The sequence below is a fragment of the Mustelus asterias genome, chromosome 11, assembly GCF_964213995.1.
Source record: "Mustelus asterias chromosome 11, sMusAst1.hap1.1, whole genome shotgun sequence".
Taxonomy (NCBI): domain Eukaryota; kingdom Metazoa; phylum Chordata; class Chondrichthyes; order Carcharhiniformes; family Triakidae; genus Mustelus; species Mustelus asterias.
This window is the reverse complement of record NC_135811.1, coordinates 7,522,416-7,533,580: the sequence shown is the minus strand read 5'-3', so window position 1 is coordinate 7,533,580 and position 11,165 is coordinate 7,522,416.

Sequence of the window (11,165 nt, the reverse complement as noted above, 5' to 3'; positions counted from 1 at the left end):
CACTGCCACAGTAACAATACAGGACACCAGTTAAACAAAACAGTGCCAATAAAATGCTAGGAGCTGCTTGAAAAATTTGCAAAGAAACATAATTAAAAATATACTTCTTAAAGGCACAGTGTTGTCACAATATTTACTGCTCTTCTGTTACGGTTCACTAGAAGGCACATGAGGGAGGACCAGAAAACCATTTTTATAATTAACACATCTCCTGACTCCCCAAAGACTGTCCACCATCTACAATGCACAAGTCAGCATGATCTCCACTTGTCTGGTTGAGTGAGGCTCCAACAATATTCAAGTGGAGATTAAACTGCTTTCAAACTGTTTGCATTCATACTTAACACTCAGCTTCTGGTAGCTCTGGTGGTTTTTGTTCACTTTGCTCTGATTCCACACCCAGGCTTAACCAATCAAGCACAATCAGCATAGATCAGTTACCAGACTCACTTAATCAAACACAGAACAATTGAACAACTAAACGCCAGAATAGGGGTAGGTTTTAAAGGGTATCTTAAAGAATGTGAAAGATGTGATAGGCGGAGAGGCTTGGAGACAGAACTTCAGATCCTGTGGTTGGGACAGCTGGATACACGGCCACTAATATAGCCCAGAGAGTGCAGGGGACTTAGAGCACTTATCGCGATTTAGGATTATCGTTTTAAAAGTAGCTGATTTTCACACATGAAGGCAAGTTACCCTGCAGAGACTTTCCAATCATCTGTCTGATATATTGCCGTAATTCTCTGTTCCATTAAACACAATAGATTTAGCTGATTTTTTTTTTGGAAGAATGCTGAAGTTACCAACAAGTTCAAACACAATCTTCTGTATAAAATCTCATTGCCACTTAACTCCCATCATATCAGGGAGACAAGCCAAGCATAGCCTTTATCCATCCCGAACGCTTCTTGGCAAATTAACTTTACATTTATCTGGTTTCAACTTTATTGTATGCTAACAGTTCTAAGCTCATAATGCCTCGAAAGGTGATGCATTCCAAGTCAATCAGTGACAGCTGTTAGGACAAGGAACCCCCCCCCCCTCTTTCTCCACTGAAGTTGGATTAATGCCAGCCTTTGTGTTCAACTGAGTGCTTTCCTCAGATATAGTATATATATATCCACAGAAACTCAAGCATTCAAAGTTTAATGTGACACAAAGCAAGCCAGATCAAACCTTGGGGCTTTCCAATACTGTAATCCTATCATTATTGGAGGTTTCGGGAAGGGGTGGGTGGAGGGAAGGGGTCTGAACTCTGCCAGCAATTGTGTTGTGTGGCATTACCGCCATGTTAAAGAGGATAGGTGAGGCAGGCAGAATTGTATTCAAACCACAATCTGTAACCTCCTCATCCGCCATCTCCCCCACTCTACTATTACCACCAAGGCACGGCAGGGGGCGTTTCAACCCTGCTTCACTGAATGGGGCAGGAGGGCATACCAAGGGCAGCAGCAGGCTGTAATGGGGTCAGGAGCTGAGTGACCCTGGCAAAAACAGAAACCGAGCATCGCTGAGCAGGTTATTGTTAGAAGTCTCACAAGACCCAGGTTAAAGTCTACAGGTTTATTTGGAATCACGAGCTTTCGGAGCGCTGCTCCTTCATCAGGTGAGTGGAGGTAGGTTCACAAACATGGCATATGTAGACAAAGACACCATTGCAAGACGTCTGCTTTCTTGCATCTTTGTAGAAACTTGATGTCTGTGTCGGTATGCGCGGAACTCACCTGTGCATAATTAATGAGGCAGAATCTGGTGCCATTCTGTGGGACAGGCACTGCCGGAGGCCCCACCATCGCACTTAGTCTCAAAAACAGGAGAAGTCCGCCCAGTGTTTTTATTTGAGATTTCCAGCAGCTTTTGTGTTCATCCACAGGTCAGATTCTTTCACCTCTGCACTCTGATTGTGAACTCTGCTGGCCAGACCCCATTTATACTACATCCCCAGGTTCACTGAGAAAGTGGTTCTTTAACTCCAGTGGCTGCAGAGATAGAAACATAGAAGGTAGGAGCAGGAGGAGGCCATTCGGCCCTTCGAGCCTGCTCCGCTACTCGTCACGATCATGGCTGATCGTCCAACTCAATAGCCTAACCCTGCTGTCTCCCCATAACCTTTGATCCCGTTCACCCCAAGTGCTATATCCAGCCGCCTCTTCAATACATTCAATGTTTTGGCATCAACTACTTCCTGTGGTAATGAATTCCACAGGCTCACCACTCTTTGGGTGAAGAAATGTCTCGTCACCTCCATCCTAAATGGTCTACCCCGAATCCTCAGACTGTGACCCCTGGTTCTGGACCCCCCCCATCATCAGGAACATCCTCCCGGCATCTACCCTGTGTAGACCTGTTAGAATTTTGTAAGTCTCTATGAGATCCCCCCTCATCCAACGGAACTCCAGCAAAAACATTCCTAACCTAGTCAATCTCTCCTCGTACATCAGTCCCACCATCCTCAAAGTCAGCCAGCTAAACCTGGCATTGAGGTTGCCGCGGTGCCAACGTTAGTATTTGATGAGCGGTGTGTGGGCTCATTCAACTTGTCAAATATTCCCCAAATACAGTCACCGTTTCAACAATTTATAATATTTATCATTAAAGTAAAACAAATATTTTAAAAACATATTTTGTTAAGGTTATTGTGGATTAGGCAATGCTGAGTGAAGGAATGCAAATCTTAATGTTAACAATGTTCCATTATTAAAAGGAATGGTTCCCCATCCAAATATACTGATTGATCCATTGCCCAAGATTCTTGGTTTAATATTCTGTCAGAGCATGAAGCAGATATTGAAATATTACTGGTATGTGAAAGGATGACTGCCTCTCATCCCTTTGTTTGCTCAGTTTGAACAAGCAAAGTCCAAGAGCCAATGATCTGGGTATAGGAGGGGTGGGGGAATGAGTTGGAGGATAGCTTTGATTGGAAAGACCCGAAACTTGGGTTTTTACATCCCAGAGAAGGGAAGTATGAGGGGGAAGGAGTGAGGATCACCACCACTAGACTCACCACATAAAGACAGAGCAGGTCAGAGGCTAGGAATACTGTATAGTGTGAGTAACTCACCTCCTGACTCCCCAAAGCTTGTCCACCATCTACAAGGCACAAGTCAGGAGTGTGATGGAATACTCCCCACTTGCCTGGATGGCTGCAGCTCCAACAACACTCAAGAAGTTCGACACCATCCAGGACAAAGCAGCCCCGCTTGATTGGCACCACATCCACAAACATCCACTCCCTCCACCACCAGCGCTCAGTGTGTACTATCTACAAGATGCACTGCAGCAATTCACCACAGATCCTTAGGCAGCACCTTCCAAACCCACGACCACCTCCATCTAGAAGGACAAGGGCAGCAGATACATGGGAACACCACCATCTGCAAGTTCCCCTCCAAGCCACTCACCGTCCTGACTTGGAAATATATCACCGTTCCTTCACTGTCACTGGGTCAAAATCCTGGAATTCCCTCCCTAACGGCATTGTGGGTCAACCCATAGCACATGGACTGCAACGATTCAAGAAGGCAGCTCATCACCACCTTCTCAAGTGCAACTAGGGATGGGCAATAAATGCTGGCCCAGCCAGCAATGCCCATGTCCCGTGAATTAATAAAGAAAAATTGATGGTCTACAGAAAGATTGGGGTCGGTTTTAATTCCAAGGTTTCAGGCAGGGCCAATGAGAGAAAGGTTGTGTTGGCCTAAATTTCAGGCCTCCCTGAAGTTTTTGAAACTCACAGGTCCCAATTTAAATGTTAATTCTGTTCTGTTGATGGATGTCAATTATATTTTTAAAACAAAAACTTGAAGGACATTGCTTAATCCACAAACTTTAGAGTACATATAAGGAGAGACTGTTGGGCACTGACATCGGACTGTAGGGAAGCAGACATGCTGCATTCCGTGAATAAACCTATTATCAAGAAAAATGTTGGTGTCTAGTTTCAAATTTCACCAACCGACTTGGGATCAATTAAACACCTTCTTCCGGTGTGAGGTGATGAGGGAGAGCTGCCCTCGGGAAGAAGAGATCAATTGGCCCCTTGGTCTCTGATGCGCGATTAATTCACTCGGGAGGCTGGATCGTACCCGGAAAATAAAGGCTTTTATTAGCAACAAGAATGGAGCATACTGCTTAACGATACAATCCCAGACTAAAGGGTCACTTGGAAGTGCAGTGACCTTTATACTCCTATAGGTAGGCGGAGCCAACCGGAGTGTACCACAGAACAATGCCAACAGGTGGAACACCCCAACCCTAACCCCAACAGTGACAACAGTAACATATGTACAAGTACCCATAGTGCTAACCATCTATGGTTCAGTACCCATAGTGGTAACCATCTATGGTTCACCACAGTCTCCAAATGCCAGGCAGAGTATGGAGGTCTAATTGGTGGCACGGTGGCACAGTGGTTAGTACTACAGCCTCACAGCACCAGGGACCCGGATTCAATTCCAGCCTCAGGTCACTGTCTGTGTGGAGTTTGCACATTCTCCCCGTGTCTGTGTGGGTTTCCTCCGGGTGCTCCGGTTTCCTCCCACAGTCCAAAAAATGTGCAGGTTAGGTGGATTGGCCGTGTTAAATTGACCCTTAATGTCAGGGGGACTCGCTAGGGTAAATGTGTGGGGCTATGGGAATAGGATCTGGGTGGAATTGTGGTCGGTGCAGACCCGATGGGCCGAATGGCCTCCTTCTGCACTATAAGGATTCTATGATTCTATTATCTCAGGATGGTCTTGTTGAAGAGAAAAGGGAAGAAGGAAGGTTGGAACTTTCCTTGTGATGCCTGGGGGAGATTGATCCACATGTCTCTGCACTGCACCACATGACCAGTGAGTTAAGCATGGAACCAGCTATCAGTGCATTGGTTTGAAAGATGGCACTCTCTGTTGTTCTCAGATCCCTCTGTGGCTTCGCTCCGTTCCTATCTCTATGATCTTCTCCAGCCCCACAACTCTCCACAATCTCTGTGTCCATTTACTCCAAGCCTCCTGTGCCCACTGACTTCCATTTCTTCACCATTGGCACAGACTGTCTCAATCTCTGAAATTTCCTCCATTAACCTCCCTTCTCCTTGAAGATGCTCCTTTACATCTATTTATTTGACTGTGCTACTGACCACCTGTCCTAATATCTACTCCTGTGACTTGATGTCAAGTTTTGTCTGATAACTGGTGAAGCACCTTGGGACAGTTTACTACAGTGAAGGTGTTGTGGCCACAGTGGGTGTTAACTGCTGATCAAACATCCCAGTTTACAAGCCATACTCTTTTTTGTTGTATTCCAAAGATGAGAAGGAAACATGCCTGATCACAGTAGCAAGACACTCAGTAACGCAGGATGGCACGGTGGCCCAGTGGTTAGCACTGCTGCCTCACAGCGCCAGGGACCCGGGTTCGATTCCTGACTCAGGTCACTGTCTGTGCGGAGTTTGCACGTTCTTCCCCGTGTCTGCGTGGGTTTCCTCCGGGTGCTCCTGTTTCCTCCCACAGTCCAAAAGACGTGCTGGTTAGGGTGCATTGGCCATGCTAAATTCTCCCTCAGTGTACCCGAACAGGCGCCGGAGTGTGGCGAGTAGGGGAGTTTCACAGTAACTTCATTGCAGTGTTAACATAAGTCTACCTGTGACACTAATAAACCTTAAAACACTTCTCAGAATCTTAAATTAAATTAAAAGTAGGTTTGTTAACAAGATGAAAATAAAACCCAAGTGCGCAATATTACAGTTACACAGTTAAAATTACTCATACAAAGTATTCCCCCCAAGACACTCCCTACTTGAAGAGACCCACAAGTAAATACCTTTCAGGCAACGCTCCGTACAGATGTTTAACAATATAACCCATTAATATTACCACACGCTGTCGCTTCAATAAAGGCATACCACATGGCTTCTCAAACTCACTTCCACCCTGCTATTCAAATCAAGGAAACCTTCAGAAACAGGATTGCTTATTCATAGAATCATAGAATAGAATCCCTACAGTACAGAAAGAGGCCATTCAGCCCATTGAGTCTGCACCGACCACAATTCCATCCAGGCCCTATTCCCGTAATCCCACATCTTTACCCTGCTAATCCCCCTGACACTAGGGTCAATTTAGCATGGCCAATCAACTTAACCCACACATGTTTGCAACCCAAGACTCTTCTACCTTGGCTGGATTGAAACTAACCCGGCCCAGAGCACGAAGGAGATAGTCATCGACTTCAGGAAGCACAGTGGAGGACATGCCCCTGTCGACATCAACAGGGATGAAGCAGAATTGGTCAAGAGCTTTAACTTTTGAGGTGGCCAGATCACCAACAACCTGTCCTGGTCCGTCCATGCTGATGCTGTAGTTAAGAAAGCCCACCAACGCCTCTACTTTCTCAGGAGCTATGCCTCACCAACTTTTACAGATGCACCATAGAACGCATTCTTTCTGGTTGTATCACAGCTTGATATGGCTCCTGCTCTGACCAAGACTGCAAGGAACTACAAAGGGTCGTGAACGAAGCCCAGTCCATCACACAAACCAGCCTCCCATCCATTGACTCTGTCTACACTTTACGCTGCCTCGGAAAAGGAGTCAGAATAATTAAGGACCCCACGCACCCCGGACATTCTCTCTTCCATCTTCTTCCATCGGGAAAAAGATACAAAAGTCTGAGGTCACGTACCAACTGACTCAAGAACAGCTTCTTCCCTGCTGCCATCAGACGTTTGAATGGACCTACCTCGCATTAAGTTGATCTTTCTCTACACCCTAGCTATGACTGTAACACTACATTCTGCACTCTCTCGTTTCCTTCTCTATGAACAGTATGCTTTGTCTGTATAGCGTGCAAGAAACAATACTTTTCACTGTATGTTAATACATGTGACAATAATAAATCAAATCAAATCAGAGTAATTTCCAGGAGATCTTCCCACACAGCCAACAACAAATCCTCTCAACGTCTCTCCTTACGCATCCTTTCTCCCTTTCACCATTTACACAAACTCACAGACACACAGCTGTGACAAAGTGTCATCCAGACTCAAAACGTTGGCTCTATTCTCTCTCCACAGATACTGTCAGACCTGCTGAGATTTTCCAGCACTTTCTGTTTTTGTCACAGACACACAGCCTTCTTTACAGAATAATACAATATTCCCCCCCAAACAATTTTTTACAATTAACATCCATTCTCCCAAAGGCAGGGCGGCACAGTGGTTACCACTGCTGCCTCACAGCACCAGGGACCCGGGTTCAATTCCGGCCTCAGTCACTGTCTGTGTGGAGTTTGCACATTCTCCGCGTGTCTGCGTGAGTTTCTTCCGGGTGCTCCAGTTCCCTCCCACACTCCAAAGATGTGCGGGTTAGGTGGATTGGCCACGCTAAATTGACCCTTAGTGTCAGGGGTATTTGCTGGGTAAATAGCTGGGGTTACGGGGATAGGGCCTGAGTGGGATTGTTGCCAGTGCTGGTTCGATGGGCTGAATGGCCTCCTTCTGCACTGTGGGGATTCTAAATGCAGCTCCCCATATCGGTAATCTCCTCTAGCCCCAGAAACCTTTGCGATCACTGAGTTCCTCTAATTCTGGCCTCTTGACCATCCCTGTTTCAAACGTTCCTCCATTGCTGGCCACGCTTTCAGCTCCCTGGACCCTGAGCTTTGAGACTCCCTCCCAGAATCTCTCTCCCCGATTCCCCTGCTTCGATCCACTGAGACACCGCTCAAAACTTACCTCCCTGAGCAAGGGTTTAGTCACCTGACCTAATATCTCCTTACATGGTTTTGTGACGAACTTTGTTCTATAACGCTCCTGTGAAACGCCTCGGGATGTCTTATTACCGTAAAGGCACGATATGTAAAGTTTATTTACTGGTGTCACAAGTAGGCTTACATTAACACTGCAATGAAGTTACTGTGAAAGTACCCCAGTCGCCACACTCCGGCGCTTGTTTGGGTCAATGCACCTAACCAACACATCGTTCGGTCTCTGGGAGGAAATCGGAGCACCTGGAGGAAACCCACGCAGACACGGGGAGAACGTGCAGACTCCACACAGACAGTGACTCAAGCCGGGAATCGAACCCGGGTCCCTGGCGCTGTGAGGCAGCAGCGCTAACCACTGTGCCACCACGCTGCCCTAAAAATTAGTTGTTGCTATTGTCACTACCCTTTAACGGGCTGATGGTTTGCCCAGTTCTCATTGCCGCCGTATCTCTGCTGTTTGTTGTGCTAACATGACTCTGGGCAGGAACACTGAATGCATCAGTAACTCAATTCCACCTGTATGATAAGCTGATCTCCTATAAGCCGCCTGCCATGACTTTAATCAGATAGAGTTAGTGAGGATGGTTATTAGAAGCAAATTTATCCTTTAACCTAATGTTTGCGCATTTAAAGGACCCATAAAATGGATCGTGGAGCCCATTTCCTCTTCACCACTGCAGGTGTGAGCTCCTTTAACAGATTGTGAGTCAATCTGTGATAAAGGCAGTCACCCCACAGCCTCCGCGACAACAAAAGAAAGTTTAACCGATAGTGGTTCAGCCGTCATAAAGATGTATTTTTAATCTTTCTCAATGACTAACTAGGATCAATAAACCAATAAATCTATCTCCCTCACAATGGTGCAGAACAAAAAGGGTATTTTCTAATTGTGAAAACCTTTCTGGTAAATCCCGGGGATGATTACAAGTCACAAGTGTCAACAAATTAGATCACATTTTCAATCCCATCCCTGCTATTAATCGTCATAGAAATCCCCATCTATGATTTTCAAATTCACATCCTGCTGTTTTCAAATCCCTCCATGGCCTTGTCCTTCCCTGTCTCTGTAACCTCTTCCAGCCCCACAACCCTCCGAGATCTCCACCTTTGACTTCTTTCCCACTCCCTTTTTAATCGCGTTGCTGGCCGTGCCCTTTAGCTGCCCGGGGCCCTAATCCCTGGAATTCCCTCTCTGCCTCTCCCTGCTTCAGTTAAACAAAACACACCTCTTTGTCCAAGCTTTTGATTTGATTTGATTTGATTTATTATTGTCACATGTATTGGGATGCAGTGAAAAGTATTGTTTCTTGCGTGCTGTATAGACAAAGCATACCGTTCATAGAGAAGGAAACTAGAGAGTACAAAATGTAGTGTTACAGTCATAGCTAGGGTGTAGAGAAAGATCAACTTAATGCAAGGTATGTCCATTCAAAAGTCTGATGGAAGCAGGGAAGAAGCTGTTCTTGAGTCGGTTGGTACGTGACCTCAGACTTTTGTATCTTTTTCCCGACAGAAGAAGGTGGAAGAGAGAATGTCCGGGGTGCGTGGGGTCCTTAATTATGCTAGCTGCTTTGCTGAGGCAGCGGGAAGTGTAGACAGAGTCAATGGATGGGAGGCTGGTTTGCGTGATAGATTGGGCTACATTCACGACCTTTTGTAGTTCCTTGCGGTCTTGGGCAGAGCAGGAGGCATACCAAGCTGTGCTACAACCAGAAAGAATGCTTTCTATGGTGCATCTGTAAAAGTTGGTGAGAGTCGTAGCGGACATGCCAAATTTCCTTAGTCTTCTGAGAAAGTAGAGGCATTGGTTGACTTTCTTAACAATAGTGTCGGCATGGGGGGACCAGGACAGGTTGTTGGTGATCTGGACACCTAAAAACTTGAAGCTTTCGATTAATTGCCCTGAAATTCCAGTGCACGCCCACAGTGGGTTCACGGCAGGGAGGGATACATTCAACGGGAAACCCGTTGACAACGGTGGGATCAGAAGATCTGGCCACCAGCCAGTGGTGGGCTGCCCACCCGCTGCCACGAAACACACACCAGGATGCTCGGTAAATCCCACCCTTAGTGGCAAATATCGGGTTGAATCTTTCTCTAATTAGTCAGAGTACCAGACTCTGACTGAAAACCGGAGTGTCTCTTCAGATGCACTGCCGAGTTTTCAGACCAGATCTTCAGCCACTCTGGCACCACTCTGTTGGGTAGCCTACATCGTCAGTCTGGTAGGATGTTGCCGGGTAAAGCCAGGAAGGCCGGCTCTACAGAGATCAGGGTGCCATCTTTAAAGGGTACAAAGGGGAGAAGGAAAGGAGAGGGTGCAGAATGCAGTGTTACAGTCATAGCTAGGGTGCAGAGAAAGATCAACTTAGTGCGAGGTAGGTCCATTCAAAAGTCTGACGGCAGCAGGGAAGAAGCTGTTCTTGAGTCGGTTGGTATGTGACCTCAGACTTTTGTACCCTTTTCCCGACAGAAGAAGGTGGAAGGCAGTATGTCCGGGGTGTGTGGGGTTCTTGATTATGCTGGTTGTTTTTCCGAGGCAGCGGGAAGTGTTGACATGAGGGGAGAGAAGGGGTAGCACAACTCATTTAAATAAGTGGGGCAAAGACTTGGGCGGAGGTGTAGTATACGGGTATCTGGCATAGCAAGAGTTAATGTGGGACTGGGAATCTGTAATGCCAACAGTGTGAAATAAAGAGACACATAACCTGAGACTAAAGAGAGTTGTGGATTTGACAGATTCCTGTGTAGAAGCAAGCATGGGAGTTTGTTGATTGCTTGGACTATATACTGTATATATATGTACATAGTTATGTGGTATTAATAAACGCTTAATGTTTAACTATACAAGACTTAGGACCTCTTCATGATACCTACTGAACATTTGACAATACTCCTTGCCATTTTCTGCCACCCTCAAACACACTTTCCCCTATCAGCATTCCAAAGGGAATATTCCCTCCCCAACACCCTGGCCCACTCTCAAATCGTTCCCAACACCTCGTCTCCTTCCCATGAGACCTGCCCAAGCAATCGCAGGAGGTGTAGCACCTGCCCTTGTACCTCCACTCTCCTTGCTGCCTAAGGCCCCAGACTCTCCTTCCAGGTGAACCTGTGATTGTCCTTCCTTCAATTTAATCGGCTGGATTCCCAGCTCACATCTCCTGTAGAGCGGGGAGACTAGATGCATATTGGGTGACCTCTTTGTGGAACACCGTCATTCCGTCCACAATAATGACCCCAAGCATTGGGACATTTGCCATTTTAATTCATCACTTTGCCCACCTGCCTGTCCGATTGCAATTGTTCCTTGATTTGATTTGATTTGATTTATTATTGTCACATGTATTAACATACAGTGCAAAGTATTGTTTCTTGCGCGCTATACAGAAAAAACATACCGTTCATAGAGA